The following is a 20815-nucleotide window of genomic DNA, read 5'->3' as shown; positions in this document are numbered from 1 at the left end:
AACTGCGGCGGCGGCCCCAATGGGAACCACTGACACAGGCAGGTGGCGAGGAAAACACTTTGCTGTCCCTCGGCGAGGTAGGCAAGCAAGCGGAAAAGCTGAGAACTGGCTGTCCAAGGAGGGTCCCTTTAAGCACGAGCCTCAGATAGCCTCAGACAGCAGCCACACAAAGCAACTACTGACCTGATGCCCTGCCAGAACTGGTTTCAGCTGCCCTTAAATGCGACCCAGCGTCCAATCAGTGTGGACGCACTATTTCGAATTAGCAAAACACTAATTCGAATTAGTTTTTGGGTCTAGATGTGTTATTTTGAATTAGCTTATTTCAAATTAACTAATTTGAAATGTTAGTTCGATTTAGTGCTGTAGTGTAGACATACCCTTAGATTTGAACATTTTGAGCATAGTTATTGTTCTCAGATGCGGTTAGCACTGTAACCACTTCAGCCAGTGTTGGTTTCTGGATGAAGTCTAGCTACCAAAGAACACTCTGTATTTTTCCAAACCCTGCCAACTTTCCATAAATATTATAATTTACAATATTATGAGTCATCTCCATTGGCATGGGTAAATTACTGTATATATACATGGCTTCATAAATAAAGTTTAACTGAACAAATGTGTTTATCTACAAATTTTACTGTGCACTAAAAGTTCAGCGCCATATGTCACGAAAAGGGGATACTTGTTTCTTTGTTTAGTTTGAATTGATTTGGGGAGGGGATCAAAGCAAACAAGACCCCTAATCAAACATGTGACTCCTAGTCAAGGCAATGGGAGTTGTGTGGGTAAATGCTCAGGGAGGAAAGTTGGTCTTATGATTCATGCACTGGACTGGGTCTGAGAAACTCATGTTACGGTCTGTGGTTCTACTATATGACCTTGGCAAGTCACTCTGGGTATGTCTACACTACCCCGCTAGTTCGAACTAGCGGGGTAATGTAGGCATATCGCACTTGCAAATGAAGCCCGGGATTTGAATTTCCCGGGCTTCATTTGCATAAGCGGGGAGCCGCCATTTTTAAATCCCCGCTTGTTCGAACCCCGTGTAGCGCGGCTACACGGAGCTCGAACTAGGTAGTTCGGACTAGGATTCCTATTCCGAACTACCGGTACACCTCGGAATAGGAACCTAGTCCGAACTACCTAGTTCGAGCCCCGTGTAGCCGCGCTACACGGGGTTTGAACAAGCGGGGATTTAAAAATGGCGGCTCCCCGCTTATGCAAATGAAGCCCGGGAAATTCAAATCCCGGGCTTCATTTGCAAGTGCGGTATGCCTACATTACCCTCCTAGTTCGAACTAGGAGGGTAGTGTAGACATACCCATATAGGGTATGTCTAGACTACATGCCTCTGCTGACAGAGACATGTAAAATAGGCTACCTGACATAGTCAATGAAGTGGGGATTTAAATATCCACGGCTTCATTAAAATAAAAATGGCCACCACGCTGTGCCGGCTCAGCTGATCGTCAGCACAGCGCGCGAGTCAAGATGCAGATTGGTTGACAAAGGCTTCCCTTTGGCTATGTCTAGAATGCAAGCCTCTTTCGAAAGCGGCTCTTTCGAAAGATACTTTCGAAAGAGCCTCTTTCGAAAGAGCGCGTCTAGACTGCACGCGGAATTTCGAAAAAGCAAGCTGCTTTTTCGAAAGAAAGCACCCAGTGAGTCTGGATGCTCTCTTTCTAAAAAGCCTGTTTGCTGTCAAGAACGCCTTCTTTCGAAAGAGCACTTTCAAAAGAAGGCGTTCTTCCTCGTGGAATTAGGTTTACCACCGTCGAAAGAAAAGCCGCATTCTTTCAATTTAATTTCGAAAGAACGCGGCTGCAGTCTAGACGCAGGTGAAGTTTTTTCGAAAAAAGGCTACTTTTTTCGAAAAAACCCCTGAGTCTGGACACAGCCTTTGGTAGTTTAGACATACCCTTATATACTAAAACAATTTCTCTCCTGTGAAATAGGGTAGGTGAAAAGAAGCCTTATTATCCCCATCTCTTTTCTATTTAAGAACTAAAAGATTTACATGGCATTGCCCAGGACCTGGGACCGCTTGGGGTGACAGGGGCCTGTTGGCTTCTCCCCAGGGCAGTGCAGGAATGAGAGCGTTTGGGGCGTGAGGAGGGGCTCAGGGCAGGAAGTTGGTGTGGGAGGAAGGCTGGAGTGAGGGTTTGGCTGTGAGGAGCGGCTAAGGGCAGGGTGCAGAAGGCATGTGGGTTCAGGAATGAGGGTTTGGGGTGAGGGGAGGGCTCATGGCAGGGGGTTGGGAGGTGTGGGGGGCTCACTGGGGCATCCACAGGGGCAGCAGTGTCTGGGAGGCAGCAGGTACTATCCTCGTGTGCAGGTGGCTGCCATGCTGGGCAGCTGGTGCTGGTTCCTTGGGGCTGGCAGAGATGGCAGGGGCTGCCCTGCATGTCCGGGTGCCCCTATGTGGTCCTGTGTCCTTGTGTTGCTTCAGGGCAACTCCCTGTCTCCACCATACGTACTGCTGGTGGCCAGCAGAGGGTTCCCTGCTGACAGATTGGCTACAGAGTGGAGCTGCAGTTTAGAGAGGAGCTTCCAGCTTCTGCAGCTCCATTCCAGCCCCAAGGAAGCCTTCCAGTCCTGTTAAGCTGGGTGGAGAGAGGGCAAGGGAAGGCGGGGAAGCTAGTGGCCCCAGTAAGAGCTATGCAGCAGGGGTTGGGAAGGGGTTCACATGGGAGAGGTGGAGAAAGGGAAGCCCCTGGCCCTAGTAAATGCCCTGTGGGGGAAGAAGGAGGGAAGCCTCCAGCCCTGGCAGGAGCTGTATGGGGAGGGAAGCCCCAGGCTTCCTGCAGGAGCAGTGCAGAGGAGGCAAGGGAAGTAACTGGATCCTGGGAGAAGCTGGGAAGGGCCCTCGGTTGTATAGGGACCCATAATTTGTAAGGGTGGCCCTGAACTGTAGGGCCTGGGGGTCAGCACAGGAGGGGGGAACCCTGTCCAGCACCAGCATGAGAACCTTACCCATGGACAGTGGCCTGACTGGCAACATGCAGAGCCCCTCCCCCAGCCAGCCACCATCTTACTGGTGTGGCTGCCCCCCTGTGGTCATGCTGCAGTATGACTGTCCCTCCTAGCAGCTCCCTCCCTTTTCCTGTTATGGAAAACAATCCTATTATGGGGACATCTCATTTTCCTGGCACAACCAAACCCTGACCTTGCTTTAAGATAAGATAAGAGGAACCTACATATCAAATGTGGTGGTCCTAGTATTTACCATTTAGGAAAATTCTTGAACAAATGGACTCATAGATGGACAGCCAGACACAATCTCAAATATATAGATAGAAGAAACAAGTTTGGGCAGGAACTGTCTCACTGTGGGCGTGTGTACAGTGGCTTGGTTGGGGCCTATTGGTGTTTCCATAGGACAGATTATTATAAATATACTTGCAAAGCTTTGGGGAAATTAATGGTTTAAATTATGTTGTTACCATGTGGTGCCACAGAGATGTAAACTCCATGTTTTTTAGTTAGGAGGACCCTCTGTTTATTCCAGATAGTTCAGTTTGGTCATGCTTTTTAAAAGGAGTTCAGTTTCTTGGGACAGATGTTTCTTTCCAAAGGTTATTTTGCAAAGGAAGGACTAAGAAAGGTCTGTATAAATGATACATTCCTGAAGAAAATATGTGCTTTTTGTCTTTTGGTTCCAGATATCAAGCATAAGCAGTAAATATCCCATCTTCATCATGACCTTAGAAAAGTAGCTGAAACTGAAAACAATGTTTAATTGCAATGAGATTGAGTCACACTGAAATGGCGCTGATAATGAGAGGAAGGCTTTACAGTGTTTTCTTACTGTGGATTTCCTCTGCATTTGCCTGATCTTCTCCTGAAGTTGTTCCATAATGAGATTCCCATGACCTCAAAGAATGCTTTGTTCTACCTCTCATGTGTTCTAGCCTATCTTTGTGATCTGCATTGTGCCAGTGGAGTGCAGCTGCACATAGAAATTCAGACTTTGATGTTGCCGATCCAATGATTACTTCGAAAGTTATGACCCAGGCCTTCAACTGGCTTCCAAAGCTGATGAGGCCAATGGAGAGACTTGTGCATGGGCCTGATAAACCCAGGGCAGCCTAAGCCCTGGGGAAGGTGGACAGCTGCATTCTGTGCCAGCTGGAACCTGTGCATTTTTTCACATCCAGTGTTAGAGTCAGTCCATTGCAGTAACCCAGCCTGGAGATGATGAATTCACGGATACCTGTGGTTAGAGCCTCATCTGTGAGGAAGGGATGATGTTTTTTAGCCAGCTGGAGGGCAAACAAGACAGTTTTAGAAGCTGATTCTACCTGGGCATTTAAGATTAATGAGGAATCAGATAGGATGCCGAGGCTTCGCACTCCCATGATGAATCAGAGCAGTGAGTCTTTGATGGAAGGTGAAGACAGTGTCCTGGCTAGTTCTTCAAAGCATTTCTTCTTTCCAACCAGCATCAGCTCGGTCTTGCCTGGGCTCTGCCTGAGCTGGCTGCTCATCATCCAAGAGCTAATTTCCTGCAGGCATTCTGATGTTCTGGCAGCAATAGTGGTAGCATCAGTTGAGAAGAAGATATTTAACTTAGTGTCATTGGCATGCTGCTAAGAGCTGAGCCCATGGGCCTCACTCCTTCTCCCAGGGACCTTGTGTAGCTATTGAAGAGCAGCAAGGATAGTAGGGATCCCTGCAGGACCCCATAGAAGACAGCCTTTGAAGAGAAGGAGGAGTTGTTCATTATAACTCTCTGAATTTTGCTGGAGAGGAACGAACTGGAATGCTGGACCCTCAACTCCTGTTAGATCATATAGATGTATCTTAGCAATATCTTATGGTCCATCCTGTCAAAGACTCCAGAGAGGTCCAGCAGTATGAGCATAGAAATCTTGGGTTGTCCATTGCCACGAGGCATGTGCCTTGTAGGTCCACTAACGTGGTCTCTATGCTGTGTTCTGGTCCAATCCCTGACTAGAGGAATTCAAGGTGGTGGCTGATGCCTCATGATGTTGTAGCTTGAAGGCTGCAGCTGTCTCACTGATTTTACTCAAGGCCATTATCTGGGTCCAGGATTTATGCAATTTTGTGAAATCAACTTCATTTTCTTCATCATCATCATTGGTTTCTTCCTCTGGTTCCAGATTGCCTTTTCCAGTATTCTGGTGGTTTTCACTGCCAAATATTTTGAAAGCTTTGAGGAAATTTGACCCATTGTCTGTTGTTGTTCTAGCTATTGTCTCTCTCATTTGATATTTAATTTAGGATGTCATTTAGGGCACTGGCCAAAACATGAAGGCTGTGTCTAGACTGGCAAGTTTTTCCGGAAAATCAGCAGCTTTTCCAGAAAAACTTGCCAGCTGTCTACACTGGCCACTTGAATTTCCGGAAAAGCGCTGACGATCTCATGTAAAATCATCAGTGCTTTTCCGGAAAAACTATGCTGCTCCCGTTTGGGCAAAAGTCTTTTTCTGAAAGACTTTCAAAAGGGCCAGTGTAGACAGGATAATACTGTTTTCTGCAAAAAAGCCCCAATTGCGAAAATGGCTATCGGGGCTTTTTTGCGGAAAACCGCGTCTAGATTGGCCACAGACGCTTTTCCACAAAAAGTGCTTTTGTGGAAAAGCATCCTGCAAATCTAGACGTGCTTTTCCGAAAATGCTTTTAACAGAAAACTTTTCCGTTAAAAGCATTTTCGGAAATTCATGCCAGTGTAGATGTAGCCGAAAGGTTTGTGAGCCTTTTAGATGCCTACATGAAAGTGCAGCAGAACATCTCTCCAGACTCATGGGATCAATCCAGTGAGCTGTTACACCAATGAAGCTGTGTCGCCTGGCCATCCAACAGTCAGTGATGGTGGCAATGTATTGCACTTCACTCATGGCATCCATCAAATTTCTCTTCATGCTTTAGGCAGCATCAAAGATCTTTGTATGAAGAGTAGGTCTTGATATGATGGTAGAGTTAGGCTGTAGATTGTGAATAAGGTCTTTAAATGCTGATAGCTTGACAGCACTAAATGGCTGGAGACCTGAGTTCATAGATTCCAAGGCCAGAAGGAACCACGGTGATCATCTAGTTTCACCTTCCATACCGAACCTTCTCTAATTTATCAAATCCTTCTAGAACTGCACATGGTATTTCAACAGTCATTGCACTGGTGGCAACTACACAGGTACTATATCTCACTTTGATATCTTCTGTTTGACATAATCCAGAGATACTAGTGGAATGGAAAGAGTGATAAGACTGTATCATCTGGTTTTTCCCCAAATACAGACCAGAAATATTTACTACTTCTGACTTTTCTCCATTATTATTCCTAATTCTACCATTCCATCTAGTAATAGACGAATGTCAGTCTAGGATTATTTATTATATATATTTTCATAGCTGCCTTTTCCCCCTAAGCCAGGATTTGTTTTAATCAATTCAGCCTTTTCCCTCTACTATGAGATTGTGGCATTTTGGGCACCCAGGAAGGTGTTTTTAAATGATTCCCAATTACCATTCACATTTTTGTGATTAAATTCTTTCTCCCAACTGATTTGGCTCATAATTGTTTTCAGCTTTGTGAAATTAGCCATTGTAAAGCACCAAGTATTTTTTCCCTCAATGTTCACTTTATAAATGTGATCTGGTTATGATCCCTTGTATCTGAGCTACCATTAACTTTTAGTTCTGTTGTTTATCACACATGTTGTAGGTGTATAAGGACATGGTCATCCTGTTCCCTAGTATGGTTTGGAAGCCTGTAACAGACCCCCAACTGTATCCCATCTTGGGCTTTATCTACTAGGACACTGATGTATAAGAACTCATGATAATTTTTTCTGAGTTATCAGTGACTTGGAATCAGAGAATGCCATTTTGGACACAGAATGCTACTCCCCTTCCTCTTTCGCCCACTTGAGCCTTCCTAAATAGGTTCCAATCATTGTTTTTTAACATTCCAGTAGCATGAATCATCCAACGAGGTTTCAGTAATACCAGACAGATCATAAATGAGTAATTCCAGTTCCTCTTGTTTGTTGCATCTGTACAAACGGGTTGACCCTACTACCAGGTTGTTCAGCTGCAAAATATAGTGCTTGCTGCATCACCCTTACCTTGATTACATTATGGATATTAAAGGTTTTCTCTGCCATTTGTCACTTTAGCAGTATTGCTTTCTTATGTGCGTGAGCCTTTGAACATGACTTTCCCCTGTTCTGTAATGGAAATGACAAGTGGCTAAAAAGCTTCTTTGTTCACCACTGTCTGAAGGCCCATCTTATGCCCTCTTTGGCATTTTTCACACAAGTGCTTCAATTGTGTCATGCATGTTTTTAAACTGTTGCCCCAGAAACATTCTGCCCTTCAGTACTGGGAATAATGCTGAGTTTTCTTAAAGAGAAGGAAGGCAATTATACCAAACTGTCGTGGGAGATTTGGGCTGACTAATCTCAAGACTCATTGGCTCACTGTTTTAAAGCATTTCTGCTGCTCCAGGTTAAAAGAATAATGGGGCCTGCAGAAAACGAAGTACTCCTGTTAAACCAGCACACACTTTTTTTAGAAGGGTCCTATTGAATTAAACGAGAAATGCCTCAGACTTAGATTGATTGGCATCTTTCCCATATCATAGAGTGCATTGGAACACAATTCTAGGGACAGAGCCTTCTTGGCTGTGTCTACACTGGGCCACTTATTCCGGAAAATCAGCCGCTTTTCCGGAATAAGCTGTGAGCTGTCTACACTGGCCCTTGAATTTCCGGAAAAGCAACGATGCTCTACTGTACAAAATCAGCCACTATTCCGGAAAAACTATTCTGCTCCCACTCGGACATAAGTCCTTATTCCAGAACACTGTTCCGGAAAAGGGCCAGTGTAGACAGCCCAGTAGTCTTTTCCGGAAAAAAGCCCCGATCACGAAAATGGCGATCGGGGCTCTTTTCCGGAAAAGCTCGTCTACATTGGCCACAGTGGGCTTTTCCGGAAAAGCAGCCTGCCAATGTAGACGCTCCTTTTCCGGAAAAACTGAAAACGGAATAGTATTTCGTTTTAAGCATTTCTGGAAATTCATGCCAGTGTAGACACAGCCAAGTCTGTCTACTTTTTGCTGCACCAGTGGTCCAAACAAGAGAGCTATGTATACACTGGCACCCTTTTCCGGAAATGCTTAAAACAGAACAGTTTTCCATTATAAGTATTTCCGGAAAAAGCGTGTCTACATTGGCAGGATGCTTTTCTGGAAAAGCACTTTTTCCAGAAAAGCATCCGGGGCCAATGTAGACGCGCTTTTCCGCAAAAAAGCCCCGATCGTCATGTCTACACTGGCCCTTTTCCAGAACAGTTTTTCCGGAAAAGGACTTTTGCCCGAATGGGAGCAGCATAGTTTTTCCGGAAAAACAATGATGATTTTACATTAGATCGTCATTGCTTTTCCGGAAAAGCAAGCGGCCAGTGTAGACAGCTGGCAAGTTATTCCAGAAAAGCAGCTGCTTTTCCGGAATAAGTGGCCAGTGTAGACACAGTCGAGGAGTTGCCAGAGTGGGTAAGGAAAGGATGTGAGATAGCAGAACTGAAGTTCTAGGCACTTTGCCGGCTCCCAACTGCATCCAGGAATGGAGAGGTGGCTTAGATACAGCTTTTTTCCCACCCTCATATTGTGTCTTGCACTGGGCACAGCTTGGCTAAACCCAGTTATTAAGATATTATTATACCCAAAGGTAATCCTTAATATATGACTCAGGTTCAATACACCTCCCTGAACCTGGAGAGAGAATGCAAATACTTTCTCTGTCTGTACCAGTGGTGAAAGTAACTTACAGTTTCTTATAGGTACTGTTCTATTGCAACTCGGGTCCTTGCCAGCTCTTTAAATAGGTCCCTGCTGGCTTTTGCCACAGCTCAGCCAGGGGTACGTCTAGACTGCAGCGCTTTTCCGTGCTACTGGAAGTATCACAGAAAAGCTCTGCAGCATCCAAGGAACACGTCTGCTTTTCCGAAAAAAAATGTTGGAAAAGCGTATGCATTTTATTGGCAACCCTGTAAACCTCGTTTTATGAGGAAGAAGGGATGTTCCAAGGAGGGTTTTTTTTTTTCCAAAATTTGGTCCAGTGTAGACGGGCCAAATTTCAGAAAAGCCTCTTTTGGAAGTAAATTGGAAAAAGATACATAATTTGTGTACTGCAAATTGCGTTTCTTTTTCCGATTTATCTTTGTAGTCTAGACATAGCCCAGCTCTTGCTGAAGCTGTGCACCAGGGCACACCCACTTACTTTCACCTCTAGCCAGTACTAAAATCAGTCTCTCAAAAGAAGGCTGCCATATCTACCAGACCCTTACTGATGGCAAATCCGAACTGTCTTAGACACTGCAGTGAGGGCACACTTGGCATTTTCTTTTTCTTTCTGTTAAAAGGGAGCATTTTAAAAGGCATCTGTTTGCAAAGAGCCTGTCACAGTTTCTAGGCATTGTGGACAGTTATACTAAAGGTACAAATATTTTTAAACCTCTTATCAGCACACACACAAAATTAATGCTGTTCTCCCCTTTCATCACCCTTTTTACTGAAACTGGCCAAGAAATAGAAGCATTTCTCAGCACCCCCTGATAGTCAACACACTTTTGCTCTGTTGGATCAAGGAGGGAACCCATAGTTAAGAACCCTACACTGAAAATGGCCCATCCTTCCAGATGTTTGGGGTTGGAGGCTGTAGGCTTGAACATGTCAGTGGCCTGGTTAAGCGCAAGTGTGAGATGGAATCTCAGACTTTGGATCTGAATCAGCACCAGCTTGAATTGCACTTGGAAATGAACTGGAAGTCAGTGCCAAATGGAGCATGCTTCTCTATATACAACTCTGCTATTAAGTAGGCAGCTGTGTTATGTTCTGTACTACAGAACTCTCAGTGCTTTGTAAGGGTACGTCTACACTGCAACATTATTTCGAAATAACTAGCATTATTCTGAAATAACTTAGTCTGCATCTACACAGCAGGCAGTTATTTCAAAATAATGTTGAAATAATGTCAAGCTGGAGGACTTCTTACTCCGACTCCTATAACACTCATTGTACGAGGAGTAAGAGAAGTAGGAGGAAGAGTGCTCTGTTTCAAAATAAGTACTGTGTAGATGCTCACAATTTTGAAATAATTTATTTTGAAATAAGCTACACAATTGACGTAGATCAACCTACATAGTTTATTTCGAGTTAAGCCCTGCTGTATAGATGCACCCTAAGAGTTACCCTCTGTAGTGCATCTTTGTTACAATCTAATCTGGAAGTGATGAAGGCAGGGCTAATCAACAGCAGTGTCCACATCCTTCAGGAATGGTCACAACCTCCTCGCTAAGTACAGACTGAATAAGCATGCCCCATAGCAATTTAACAAGGGGCATTAAAATGGTGAACGTGGCCATTCCTTGTAGTTACCAAAGCCATGTTAAATAGACTGGAATCTTTAATATGTTTGCCTATATTGTTAGAGAGTAAGAGGATGGATGCTAATTGTATTTATCTGTGTTTATCTATATCGCGACTGAAGTTAACAATATAACCAAATTAGATTGTAGATGTTAATTCACTTTATATTGCATGCAGATGCTTCAGTTAATTTAAAATCAATGATGTAAGACAAGTTAGGAAATTATAATATTATTTACATTGTGTTTAGCTTAATTGTCAATGTCATTATGCCTTGATAATTTGAATGATTAATTGCCTTATTTTAATGAATACCACTAGTTATCAGTGTATGCTTAGGAAACAGGAGCTTAGCTTTGAAACAACAATATGCATTACCTATTCTTCATTTAGGTAAATGAAGAATAGGTAATGCATATTGTTGTTTCAAAGCTAAGCTCCTGTTTCCTAAGCATACACTGTGGCAATTGCTGGCTGCAACCATGAATATAGCTTCAGGCTTGATTTTTTTTATCTCAGATATGTTTAAGCTTTGTACGGAGAGCTTACCCTGAGGTCTCCAGGTTTACTCTACAATTCTCATGGAAGAATTTGAACAAACTCTGCATGTGGATTATCACCTTTGAAACCAGTGTCCTCAAGCTTTGAAAGTCCTGATCCCCACCCTTAGCCATGTTTGGAGCTGGGACCAGGAGTGGGGCTGTGGCTCACAGGGTGCAGACAAGATTACAGAGGCTGCAACTGAAGGTAGAACTAGAGCTAGGAGTAGGGCCAGCATTGGAAAGCAAGTTAGTGCCAGGGTTAGGGATCTGGATGGGGAGCAGACCTTCAGGTGGGCTGCAATGGTCAGATGCAGAGCTGTGCTAAGGACAGGGGTGGGAGCCAGGTGCAGGGCTGGGAGGTGGGGCATGGCCAGAGCATATCTGGGATTGGTATCACCCCCTGAGCAGGCTCACCACAGCCCGTTGAACATTCTTACATGTCTCCCAAAGGGGGTTGTCTCTCAATTAAGAGACCTCTGCTTAAAGCTGATTCCAGAAAGACTCTTGTAACCACCCAGCAGATTTGAACCTGGGACCTCTAGGGCTTAGTATAGGAGCTTTGATAGCTGGAGCCATTAAGCCAGCTGTTTCTTAGCTTAGGCTGTAGAGCACCCTTGTTCTTATCTCTCTCTATAAGTGGTGTACGTGCCATTATGTGGGACTTTTACAAATGGATTTAACAAGAGTCAGGCTAGGAAGATGATATTTTGATTTGGTTGGAAGTAGGTGTGGGATTCAGGGTGAATGAGAGCCTTCATCCCATGCTTTGGACCTGAAGGCATAATCATTTCATTATTTTTATTTCTTGTCAGACCCAAAATGGAAGCAATCTCATGAGAACCATGGTCCTTGTAATATGCTGATGGTATTGCAAAGGAAGCAGGTACAAAAAAGCATAACACTGCCTGTGCTTCCATGGGTTCTACTATGAACCAAGATGTGAAGGACACAATGGTTCCAACTCAGAGAATATGAGGTTTGATCTCTGGCCCAATCCCTCAAAACTCATGCTTAATGTTATGCACATGAGCAATGCCATGGACTTAATACTTCAGTAGAATTGCTTATTCACTGAAAGTTATGCAGGTGTGTACGTGCTGTGCTGGATTCGGGTGAGAATGTTCATCTTGCAAGAGGGACAAGGACGTGTATCTACTAGAGAACAAACTCTAGTCTCCCTCCCTGTAGACTTTATTTTTTTAAATGTTTAAATTTCTGTCCCAGCATGAGTCTGTTTTTGTTACATTCATAGGGCTCCCTCTTGTGGCTGCTTTAATATGACTGTATTTTGTTCTCTGGTGTAGGTTTTGTGTAGCCCAGTGGTCTCCACCCTTTTTATACCTAAGATCAATTTTAAATGTCAAGGCAAGCTAGGATCTACCCCATCCCTTCCCCGAGACAGCCCCCACTTTCTTGAGGCCCCGCCCCCTCCAAAGCTTTCCGCAGACTACCAGTCACTAATGAAAACTCACCATTAATTACATAATTACACCCGAGCCATTTTGCTAGTGCTGCAGCTGGGGAGAACGGTTTAATTGAAATTATTAAACAGATTAAGTGTTTTAACTTTCTCATGTTAGTTTATCAAACTTCATTTTAAATTAAATAAAATATTAATTTATGTCCAACACAAAAGGTTTCAATGTTTTCTTTTCTTATGGCAGGGCCAGGGAACCTTTTTTTGGGTTAGGGGCCACTGACCCACAGAAAAATCAGTTGGGGATTGCATAAATGAGAAGCAAAAAAACTCCTCCAAAAACTCCCAACCCTCACAGCCACCAGAGGGAGTCCTAGGATGTGACCCCCAACAAAAACACTTCACTCTTCTGGCACTCCAGCCCCCAGAGGGGAAGGGAAAGGAGCAGGGGCAGGGAGGACTGAGGTTCAGGGCTTCCCATAGGTCAGATTTACTTTTCTGGGGTTCCAGAGTTAGTGGATTTTGTGGACCCCCTTAGGCTCTGGAGTGGGGACAAAAATGAGGGGCTCAATGTGTGGGACAGGACGGCCTGTGAGTGGGATAGGGATGCAAGATCTGGGCAGGAGGTAGAGTGCAGGACGGAGTGATGAGGGCAGGGTCTGGAAAAGAGGTTGATGGCAGGAGAGGGTGTGGGGAGTGGGTACGAGAGGGAGTTTGGGAGCGGAAGTGGGTTGTGGATGTAATGCAGAAAAGGTGAAAGGGTTAGAATGCAGCCAAAGAGCTAGTTGCGGAGGGAGGCAAAGAAGTGGGGAGTAAAGGAAAGTGCAGCTTCTGCAAAGTAAAATTGTATCCCCCCTCACATCTTCCCTCTGCTCCTGAATGCCATGGCTAGCTGGCCGGGTGGCTGCCCCTCTTTGGCTATGTCTATGCTACAGAGGTTTTTGGAAAAACAGCTGTTTTTCTGAAAAAACTTCACTTACATCCACACTGCAATCACGTTCTTTCGGGAAAAAATCTGTAAGCGGGGTCAGGGTAAACTCTATCCTGACATCTGGTGGTGAACTGTGGCAAGTGGTGCAAAGAGACGTCAGGGGCTGAGCCCAATTTGCATAGACACACCCACCCTGTCTAGTATGTGCTCACAGCAGCCCAAATGGTCACTTTGGCCACTGTGGGATCCCCAGTCTCTCTGTTACTGAGGCAGGGGGGATAAAAGTGTTGTTACCCTGATTGTGCGAAACAAGGACAATGGAATGGTGGAACTGTTTATGACAGAGGGATTCGCCATAAACTAAGCAGCACTCGCTAGACAAAGGGCATGGGTTCCAAACCCAGTCAAATTGAGAGGATGGGGACAGATCTTTGTGCCTGGTGGTGGGGCCTTGTCTGAGGGCCTAAACAACACTGATTGCACACACACACACACACACACACACACACACACACACACACACACACACACACACACACACACACACACACACACACACACACACACACTCTCTCTCTCTCTCTCTCTCTCTCTCTCTCTCTCTCTCTCTCTCTCTCTCTCTCTCAAATGTTGGAACTAATTTGGATTCTATTAGGAGTCTAATTGTAAGCTGCAGAGTTCACAGTGGGCCAGTGGAGCACTAGTGCTGAGGCTCCTCTGTTCTGAGCTGAAATTGCTGTGGGGAGCCTGGTGCCATACTGTGGACAAGCTGAAATCACTGTTGCTGAGGGGAGCCTGGTACTAAGCTGCTGGGCTACTAGCAGAGCAGCTTCAAGGGACAACCAGCAAACGCAGGAGGACAGCAGAGCGGTTTGCCGGGACGACCGGTGTGTGCAGGTGGACAGCAGAGTAGCTGGTGGGTATGACCTGTGGGTGCGGGCAGACCACAGAGTGGCTGACAGGGACGACCTGGGCAGACCGCAGAGTGGCTGACAGGGACGACCTGCGGCTGGTAGGAGCAGCAGCGGACAGCCAGTGGAGCAGCAGAGCAGCGGCAGGAGCAACCAGCTGGCAGCCAGGGGTGTGGACCGAGACGGCTGGTAGAGGCGGCTCACTGGACGACAGGTGGAGTGTGGCGGAGTGACTCGTGTCGATGGCAGCGGCAGAACCCCACGGAGAAGCGAAGCCACCACCGGACCACGTAAGGTGTATCGATCCCCGCCCCTCCAGGTTGGGATAGTGAAACCCTGCCGGGTGAACTTTTGAACCCTGGGGCGGCACTGACCCTGGGCAGAGACTCTTGGGGTGTTGGACTTTTGGGACTTTGGGGGGATTTGTGGCTGGGAGGAGGGCCTTTGCTCATGTTTGGTCTGTAAATCCGAGTTGTGGTGTTTCCCCAATTTAATGCTGATGTCGGTTACCTCATGTTATTAAAGGTTTGCTACTATACTGAGGCTCTGTGCTTGCGAGAGGGGAAGAATTGCCTCTTTTGAGGCACCCAGAGGTGTATGTAAGATTTCCCAGGTCACTGGGTGAGGGCTCGAGCCGGTGTTGTATTACCTTGTTGGGAGGAGACCCCTAGATACTGAACCCAGCCCTTGCTGCTATTTACTTGGCCTGGCAGAAGGGCTACAAATCGAACAGAGGGGATTTTCCGACATTGATAAACCTCTTACTACGAGGAAGAGGACTTTTTCCGAAAGAGCTCTTTTGGACAAAAGTGTGTGTGGACAGGGCAGAGGGAGTTCTTTCGTAAGAAGAGGAAAGAGGAAAAAGCACAGATGCCCCAGTGGCCACTCCATCCATAATAATCACAACTTAACTGCGAGATAGAATCCATTCAGTGTGGATGCTATCTTCCAAAAAAGCAGATCACTTTTTTGATGCACTTGTGTGGACGCTCTCTTTCAGAAGAAATTTTTTTGGAAGATCTCTTCCGAACAAAGGTTCTTCCGAAAGAAGCCTGCAGTCTAGACATAGCCTGAGATCCAGCATGATTTTAGTTAGCTGGATGTCCACCTAAAGTGTAGACCTAGCTTGAGCCCCCAGATGGGGTGTGGCCTCAGGCAGAAGGGATAGAGCTGAGGGCTAGAGAAAGAGAGAGAGAGAGAGTATGTGACACAGATTGGGAGAGTGTGTGGGGCACAGTATGTGTGTGTTCAGTGACTGTATGGCTACGTCTACACTGGCCCCTTTTCCGAAAGGGGCATGCTAATTTTAAACTTCGTAATAGGGAAATCCGCGGGGGATTTAAATATCCCCCGCGGGATTTAAATAAAGATGTCCGCCGCTTTTTTCCGGCTTGTAGAAAAGCCGGAAAAGAGCGTCTAGACTGGCCCGATCCTCCGGAATAAAGCCCTATTCCGGAGGATCTCTTATTCCTACTTCGAAGTAGGAATAAGAGATCCTCCGGAATAGGGCTTTATTCCGGAGGATCGGGCCAGTCTAGACGCTCTTTTCCGGCTTTTCTACAAGCCGGAAAAAAGCGGCGGACATCTTTATTTAAATCCCGCGGGGGATATTTAAATCCCCCGCGGATTTCCCTATTACGAAGTTTAAAATTAGCATGCCCCTTTCGGAAAAGGGGCCAGTGTAGACGTAGCTTATGTGTGTTGTGAGTCACAGAAACTGTGTGACAAAGACTGTGTGTGTGGTGCAGAGATTGTGTGGACGTGGTTCTCAAACTTTTTTGATTACACTCCCCTTCTTTGTGTCTGTACTTTACTCCCTGCCCCCACCACACAATTATGCATGCCAATAAAAAACAAGCAACTCTCATTAAATACAAAAACCCGTAAGGCATTGATTCAAACAGAGCCAAATGGTCAATTGCAATGAGAGCAAAAGGAAAACTGTGATAATGGTCCATACTCACAGTTAAATGCGCATCACATTAATGGATTCATGTCCAGATGGCAATGACTTTGCATAATGCTATGCAAGCTTAACAAATCTGTCAAAATGCACAACACCCTCTGAGAACCCAGTATGTCTGGAGGAATCAGCTTTGCTAGTTTTTCACTGTTATGTGTAAAACATATGCAATCCACCTCCCTCCCCGTTAAGTGTCTCACACACTCCTAGAAAACATTCTACTGCTCTCCCAGTTTGAGAACCTCTGGCCTAGATGACCCTTGGACTATGTCTACACTCGCGGCGTCTTGTGCGATAAATATGCAAATGAGGCTAAGCATGGAATATCGCTGAGCCTCATTTGCATACCTAATGAGCCACCATTTTTGCAGAAGAGGCTCTTGCACCAGAAGTAGCTGTCTACACTGCTCCTTCTTGTGCAAGAAAAACTATCTTGCGCAATGCCGCTACATTGATTATTTTCAAGAATAACGGCATTGCACAAGATGGTTTTTCTTGCACAAGAAAGGGCAGTGTAGACAGCTCCTTCTGACGCAAAGGCCTCTTCTGCAAAAATGGTGGCTCATTAGGTATGCAAATGAGACTCAGCGATATTCCATGCTTAGCCTCATTTGCATATTTATCGCGCAAGACGCCGCGAGTGTAGACATAGTCCAAGGGTCATCTAGGCCAGAGGTTCTCAAACTGGGAGAGCGGTAGAATGTTTTCTGGGAGTGTGTGAGACACTTAACGGGGAGGGGGGTGGATTGCATATGTTTTACACATAACAGTGAAAAACTAGCAAAGCTGATTCCTCCAGACATACTGGGTTCTCAGAGGGTGTTGTGCATTTTGACAGATTTGTTAAGCTTGCATAGCATTATGCAAAGTCATTGCCATCTGGACATGAATCCATTAATGTGATGCGCATTTAACTGTGAGTATGGACCATTATCACAGTTTCCTTTTGCTCTCATTGCAATTGACCATTTGGCTCTGTTTGAATCAATGCCTTACTGGTTTTTGTATTTAATGAGAGTTGCTTGTTTTTTATTGGCATGCATAATTGTGTGGTGGGGGCAGGGAGTAAAGTACAGACACAAAGAAGGGGAGTGCAGTCCCTTATAACTGTATGGTTCTAGCCTCAGTAGCCTAGTCATTAGAGAGCTTCAGCAGGCGATATTGAGAACCCCCACATCAGACTATCCCAAGCTCACAAAGAAAAGCTGAGCTATTGGACCCCCATGTTTATATCCTCTCTCTTCCCATCAGACAGAGAATTGAACGTGGGTCTCCCATACACACCCCAGGTGAGTGCTTTAACCATCCCCCACAGGCTGAAAGTTGGGGCGGGGACTCCTTCTCTGGCAGTTTTATGTGGAGTTATACAAATGCCTAATTCATTCTTGCAAGAAATGCGTTAGGCACCGAAGTCACCTAATTCCAACAGAAGGGTTCCTGGCAGTGCACTGCAAGGAGAGTTAGGTACCCAGATTTAGGTTCTTACCCCGTAAGAGAGGCAAGTCTTAGAACACACCCCTTTCATTACCCTCTCCCATTGGCTAGCCCCGTGGCTCACTGTCTAACTTCCTAGCTTTGGCGAATCTCATTCTGCCCCCATGTGTAATATAAGGAGCCTGAATGCCTCACTGATTCCATTGGTTTTTGAGTGATTTTCTAAAAGTTAAGTATTGCAGCACCTACATTCCTTTTTGGCTCCATGCCTAAGTGACTTCTCTGCTGTCACTTGTCCCCTGTGTCACTTGTCCCCTGTGGCAGAGTGGGGAGCTGAACTAGGATGCTAGCCTGAGGTTTGGGAGACCCAAACGACTGGCCTAGAAAACAGATGTCCTGACAGCACACTGAATAAGTGTCAAACAGCTTAGGGGTGGGGAACCTTACCTAGATCCAGCCCCCAAGGCTCTGGGGTCCCCCATGCCAGCATTGAGGAGCCCATGGGGCTGGTGCACACAAAATCTACCAGCTTGGACCCCACTAGGCTCTTGTGTGAAAGGAGAATGTGGGGAGTGTCTTTCTCCTCAGCCGTGGCTACATCAATGAGGATTTGTTTGTTTCTTTGTTTTGCTTCTCACTTGTGTGCGGCCCCCAGCTGATGTTTCTGTGGGTCAGCGGCCCCCGACCCAAAAAAGGTTCCTCACCCCTGAGGAACTAACTAAATTGAAAGACAACAAAATACAAGTATACAGTTGGGAGCCAAATGTCAAGTAAATAATCAGGAAGAATCAGAGTTACGGAATCTTTGTATCTTTATTTAAAATGAACAAACAAAATTAGTAAGTTGGAAAAACAAACAAACAGGGAAAAGAAAATCTAGGCAAAATACAAATAAGTCAACAGTTCCCAAAGGAGTGATTACAGTGCTGGTGGGTTTTGTTTGGCTCACTCACCCTAAGGAACTTGGCTAGATAGCTATTCACAAGTAATTATCCCTTGTCACATAGGACATCATGACATCTTTCACAAATAATGTCCTCCCAATGAAGGAGAAGCCAAGATTTCTGTAAAGCAGTTTATGAAAAGTCAACGTTTCCCATTATTTCAGTCCTTGAAATAAATTAATGGGAATATAAACAATCACATACCGCTGACTACGCTCATGGAGCTTTACATGGGACAGCATTACACATGGTTCTGGCTCGGAAGGGCTGACATTCCAATCTTGAATAGGAAGTCTAAATTGAGTAAAGGTGACTCCCATGTAAAAATCCTAGGGTTTTGGCCATGGTGTAAAATTCAGGTCTGGCTCAGCATTTGGAGCACTGCAGAGCTGGGAAGTGCTTGGCTCTGTGGTTTTGATTTGGGCCCTATCCCAAAATAGCATTGGGCTTGGTCCTTGCATACCAGTCTGATGTTGAAATAGGAATTTTGGATGCACAAGGAACACAGGCTGGGTCCAATAACAGTCTGACATACAGGATTGTACTGATATACCCCACCTGTTCAAAAAATCATGAGTCAGGCTCCCCACATTCATGAGATTTTAAAAACTAATAAACATTCTCCAAAATTTACTTACTGCTGTTCAAGCTTTGGAATATACATTGGTCACATTTTCAAGATTTTTTCCCCCACCATTCAGACTAGAAGTATTTTTGGGGAAAGCCACTAGTCTCCCATAATGCACCTCTCCAGGAAAGATAACAAATCCCTTACTACTTGACAACAACAAACATGATGCAGTAATTAACAATGGACCATTGTTGGAGGCTTGATGCAGATATACTTCAAATAGGCAACTTATGGCTGCTTATCAGAAGCCACCCATTTCACCTGGCACTTCTCTCACAAGGTTTTTCTGTCTGACCTGGTTCTGGGCCCAAGAAGAGCTTATTTCACTGATAGTTCTGAGCTTTCTCTTCTTGGTTAAACCTGAGGCACAGAATACCTTGACCAAAGCTCAGAAAGATTCAGTTTGAGTTCTCTCGTCTGAATGGATTTCTCCACTTCTCGTGTTCCTTGTCACCCAGGGTATGTCTACACTACCCTCCTAGTTCGAACTAGGAGGGTAATGTAGGCATACCGCACTTGCAAATGAAGCCCGGGATTTGAATTTCCCAGGCTTCATTTGCATAAGCGGGGAGCCGCCATTTTTAAAACCCCGCTGGTTCAAACCCCGTGTAGCGCGGCTACACAGGGCTCGAACTAGGTAGTTCGGACTAGGCTTCCTATTCCGAACTACCGGAACGAGGTGGAACGAGGTGGAACGTGAAACGAGGTGTACCGGTAGTTCGGAATAGGAAGCCTAGTCCGAACCACCTAGTTCGAGCCCCGTGTAGCCGCGCTGCACGGGGTTTGAACCAGCGGGGTTTTAAAAATGGCGGTTCCCCGCTTATGCAAATGAAGCCCAGGAAATTCAAATCCTGGGCTTCATTTGCAAGTGCGGTATGCCTACATTACCCCGCTAGTTCGAACTAGCGGGGTAGTGTAGACATACCCCCAGAAACAGTTCTCTCGTCTGAATGGCTTTCTTCACTTTTCATGTTCCTTGTTTCACTAGGCACAAGGGAGTGGTCAACAAAGGTGTTCCCTGTCGACCGATCTGTGTCTTGACTGCCGCGCTGTGCCGATGATCAGCTGAGTCGGCACAGCGCAGCGGCCATTTTTATTTTAATGAAGCCGGGGATATTTAAATTCCAGCTTCATTGACTATGCCAGGTGGTCTAATTTACATGCCCCTGGCGACAGAGGCATGTAGTCTAGATATACCCAAAGGGTACATCTACATTTGAGCTGGGGGGCAGGGTTCCCGGCTCACAAAGGTGTGTCTGAGCCAGCTCTGCCTGAGCTAGCATACTAAAAATAGCAGTGTGGCTAGGGTAGTATGAGTGGTGGCTCCAGCTAGCCCATCCAACTATATACCTATCCAGACTCTCTGGGCACATGCTCAGATAGTCCAAGCCACCACCCACACTGCTCTGGCTGTGCTGTTATTTTTAGCTTGCTAACTCAAGCAGAGCTTAGTGTAGGTACAGCGGCATGAGCTGGGAACCACCTCTCGCAGCTCAAATGTAGCTCTACCCCAAGAAAAAGGAAGAGACTTCAGAGACTTATTATCAAGAGAAATCAGAGTATTCACTGATGTTTAAGGCCAAAAGGGACCATTAGATCATCGAGTCTGGCCTCCTGCATAGCTCAAGCCTTAGAATTTCATCCAGATA

This window comes from Pelodiscus sinensis, chromosome 1, assembly GCF_052426305.1.
Source record: "Pelodiscus sinensis isolate ZL-2025 chromosome 1, ASM5242630v1, whole genome shotgun sequence".
NCBI classification, from domain to species: domain Eukaryota; kingdom Metazoa; phylum Chordata; order Testudines; family Trionychidae; genus Pelodiscus; species Pelodiscus sinensis.
This window is presented reverse-complemented; position numbering follows the sequence as displayed.